Below are 3,993 nucleotides of genomic sequence, written 5' to 3'. Positions count from 1 at the left end.
AAGTTGGACAGGAAACCAAGGAAAGGCAATCAGAAATGGAGGACTCAGCCCTGTGGAAACATACAAATAATATAGTCGGCCTGGGAAGAAGTAACTGGATCTAGAAATCAGGCGTGGCAGAGGTACCCATTTGCTCAGAGGCAAGGAATCAGCAAAGTTAGATCGTGGAATAAGTCCGTAATTCACCAACCTTTGGATTGCAAGATGGCCAAGAAATAAGGATAGAGCTTGAGTTTACAATATTCTAGAAGGAAAATTTTATACAATTTGGTCAGAAAGTGGGTACTTCATTTGCTCATTAGGCTATATATTCATCACTTAATATATAACAAGTGCCATTTCAGGTCTGGGGAGGTAGCAGTGCAGGAGACTTAACAAGTCTCTGTTGTCATGTGGCTTACTTTCTAGTATGGGGAGGCAGACAACAAATACCCAAGAAAATATCAGGTGGCATTTAAGTCAGAGACCTGAATGGTGAGAAAGCGCTGGCCATGCAGAGATTAGGGGAGGGCATTCTAGGGAATAGCAAGTACAAAGGCCCTAAGGAAGGTAAGAGCTCAGCCTGTTGAAGGAATGAAGTGTGGCTGGCGCTCAGTGAGAAAGGAGAAGAGGAGAAGAAAAGAATAAGTGGGGCAAGGTACAGGATATTGGGTTTTATTCCAAGTGCACTTATTCATATGAAACTTGTCATTCCCACTAGATTACAAGCTTCAAGAGGGCCGCGACTCTCTCTTACTCACTCAACACCTAGTCTGCATTCCAGGGCATCTACTAGCTGCCTTCTCTTTTTCTTTGAGGCTGGTCTTCTTCTGGCCCTTCTATAGTATGGTGAGCCAGCCTCCAAGATGACTGCCAATGACCCTTGCCTCCTTTTGTAATCCCCTTTCACATTGAATCAGGGCTGGACTTTTGTGGCCAGTAAAAGAGGGTAGAATTAATAGTGTATGATGTTCAAGGCTAGGTTATAAAAGTCATTCCAGCACCCACATTGGTCTCTTGGATTTCTTGCTCTGGGGGAGGCCAGCTGCCATGGGAACACTCAGGCAGCAATGTGGAGAGTCCCACATGGAGAGGAACTGAGTCCCTGGACAAGAGCCAGCAACCAATTTGTCATTCATGTGTATGAGCCACCTTGGAAGTGGATCCTCCTATCCTAGTAAAGCCTTCAGATGATTGTAGCCCCAGCTGATATATTATTGCAAGTGCATGAGAGACCTTGAGCCAGAACTGCCCAGCGGAGACCTCCTTAAATTCCTGAACAGCAGAAACCATGAGAGATAGTAAATTATTATGTTAAGCTGTTAAATTTTGGGTGATTTGTTACACATCCTTAAGAACCCAGAACGCATAGTATAAGGTCATGTATGAAGTAATGGGATGAAAACGACCATGAGAAACTGCTTAAAAGGGATCCTTTTCATATGGGACAGATCAGGGAACTCCTAAGACAAGGGGTGGGCTCACATCATTCCTTGGGGACATCTAAGAGTCAGGTCTGAATGAAAGATCATTGGTGAGGTCATTTAAAAATAAATGTGGCCCTTTCCCCTGGCTGGCAGTGCAGAGGCTGCACCATGCCTAGAGTTACTGTAAAAGACGTGGACCAGCAGGAGCTCGTCAGAGCTCTGGCAGCCTTTCTCAAAAAGTCCGGGAAGCTGAAAGTCCCCAAATGGGTGGCCAAGCACAAAGAGCTTGCTCCCTGTGATGAGAACTGGTTCTGCACACGAGCTGCTTCCACAGCGCGGCACCTGTACCTCCGGGGTGGCGCTGGGGTTGACTCCATGACCAAGATCAATGGGGGACGTCAAAGAAATGGCGCCATGCCCAGTCACTTCAGCCAAGGCTCCAAGAGTGTGGCCCACCGGGTCCTCTAAGCCCTGGAGGGGCTGAAAATGGTGGAAAAGGGCCAAGATGGGGGCTGAAAACTGACACCTTGGGGACAGAGAGATGTGGACAGAATTGCCGGAGAGGTGGCAGTTGCCAACAGGAAGCATTAGAACAAACCATGCCAGGTTAAATAAATTGCCTCGTTTGTAAAAATAAATAAATAAATAAATAAATAAATAAATAAATAAATAAATGTGGAGGGCAGAATTTATCCATTATTATCCCTTGTGAAGGAGACAAAAGCCAGGGGATTCAAAGTATGTAAGAACCTAGAACCTGTGTAACTTCCCTAGGTTTGTTGTTTCTGTTACCCTGGTCTAGTTATCCAGGGTGAAAAGCTCTTGAATGTTTGTCTGAGGTAACAAAGAAAAGGGGAGAGGGTTTAGGAAATAGGAATTGCCCCACTCCAAAGCTGCTTCAGCGGGTAGCTACCGGACGAGGAAAGTAGGCCTTGGGACTTGCTGAGGGAATCAAGTTGAAGACAGAGAGCCTGACTGGGCCTGAGGCAGGCCCCCAGGCTAAGAGTTGAAAGGCCACTGCCCAGTGTGTTGAATAAATTGAGCCAGGTTCAGTCATTTCCTGGGGCATAGGCATATCTGCCACCTTCCAAATCTGTCTTCTCCAAGAGAATCTTCCTCTTGTCGGAGCTGGTACCTTGCAGGTGAAAATGTGAAGTAATCTCCAACAGCTGTGGGAGGTGAATGTCCAGCAAAGTATTTATCCTCAAACAACCCCCTCCTGGAACATTTGTCTGGCTATGTATTTCTGTAATTAATTGATGTTGTTCAGTTAAGGTCTATTAAATTCTTGTCTGAAAATAAATGTTATCTGGAACTCCATGTGTTAAAACAATAAAAGCAGTGCTGTTCCAGTTAAGGTGGGAACGGGAAAGGGGTGCTGAGTCCCGCTTCCCCTCAGCTCTGCCTCATCCACCCACCCCACTTAGTATCCCCAAGGCCTTTCCTAGGAGCCCCAGCATTCTGAAAATCATAGTTTGAAAACAACAGATTGAGGATATTATGGCACCTGCTACATCGTTTTATAATAATCTGTTATTTATGATTATTTATGCCACTGTTTTCTTCCACTACTGCAAATAAACAGATTCATCTTCCTCAGATACCATCTCATCATGTATTTCTCATGCTTAAGGCCTCTAGGAAGATTCTGCTTCTCAGAAGTTGAAGTCAGAGGGGCTTAAAGATGGCTGGTACTTGCCTCCTCCATAAAGAAGAACCTGAATAGTGAGTAAATAATCACATTTCAAATAGGTCATCCAAAAAAGAATGCTGGAATTCAACAGACACGTGTCAGGAAACACCTAAGGCAAGGAATAAAAGGGGAGCAAGGCAGTCTCCTCAGCCAGGATCAGCTAGGCGTCTGCAGAGACTCCCCAGTGTGGGGAAAAGGACAGTGAGAGATGCCTCATGGTCCATATTCTTACCATGGACTCCTGCAGTCCTAGCCATGGTACAGCCCCTGACCCCCGGGGGCCCTGAGACTAAAACAGAGAGCTTCCTGGGGACCACACAATGGCGCTGCCCCAGAGAGGGAGTTCACACTGGATTCCACACACCCCCAAGGCATCAGCAGCTCCTGTAAGGTGCTATTTTGAGAGCCCAACACCAGGCAAATGGCACTCTCCCTGGGGCCCAGCAGTGCCTGCATCTCCATGGCCCTAGTGCCCACTGAGATTCCCCACCTGCAGCTACCACCACAGCCGGCTGCTGCCACTGAGGCTGAAGTGCAGGCCACTGGCTGTGACCCCACTCCCTCCAGAAGCAGAGCCACTGCACATTTTCACACCCCCAGACAGAATCCTCTGCCCATAGCGGTTGTTACTACGCTGCTGGGGCTAAAGTGTGAGTGAAAGGGCTGCTGCCATTAGGTCTGAAGCATAAGCCAAGCTCGCCTACATATAACTGCTGCCACTGAAAACAACTTCGCCCTTCCCAGGAGCAGGGCCATAATGCAGTTGCTGCTGCCCCCAACCTAAGCATTCTGCTGGGGGTCTGGGGATCCCTCCGTTTCTGCCTACCACAGCCAGTGCCAGTACGCATCATTGTTGTGGGGAGCTGACTACAAGCCTGCTCAGGCTGGCTTTCC

General features: G+C 47.5%; 1 pseudogene; it reads left to right on the top strand.

Moving 5' to 3' along the window:
• The first annotated feature begins 1,538 nt into the window (after nt 1–1,538).
• LOC144331959 (small ribosomal subunit protein eS19 pseudogene) lies at nt 1,539–1,997 on the top strand (annotated as a pseudogene).
• Nucleotides 1,998–3,993: the final 1,996 nt, after the last annotated feature.

This window comes from Macaca mulatta, chromosome 1, assembly GCF_049350105.2.
Source record: "Macaca mulatta isolate MMU2019108-1 chromosome 1, T2T-MMU8v2.0, whole genome shotgun sequence".
Classification (NCBI taxonomy): Eukaryota; Metazoa; Chordata; class Mammalia; order Primates; family Cercopithecidae; genus Macaca; species Macaca mulatta.
The sequence above is the reverse complement of the archived record's forward strand: the minus strand, read 5'-3'. Positions and strand labels throughout refer to the sequence as shown.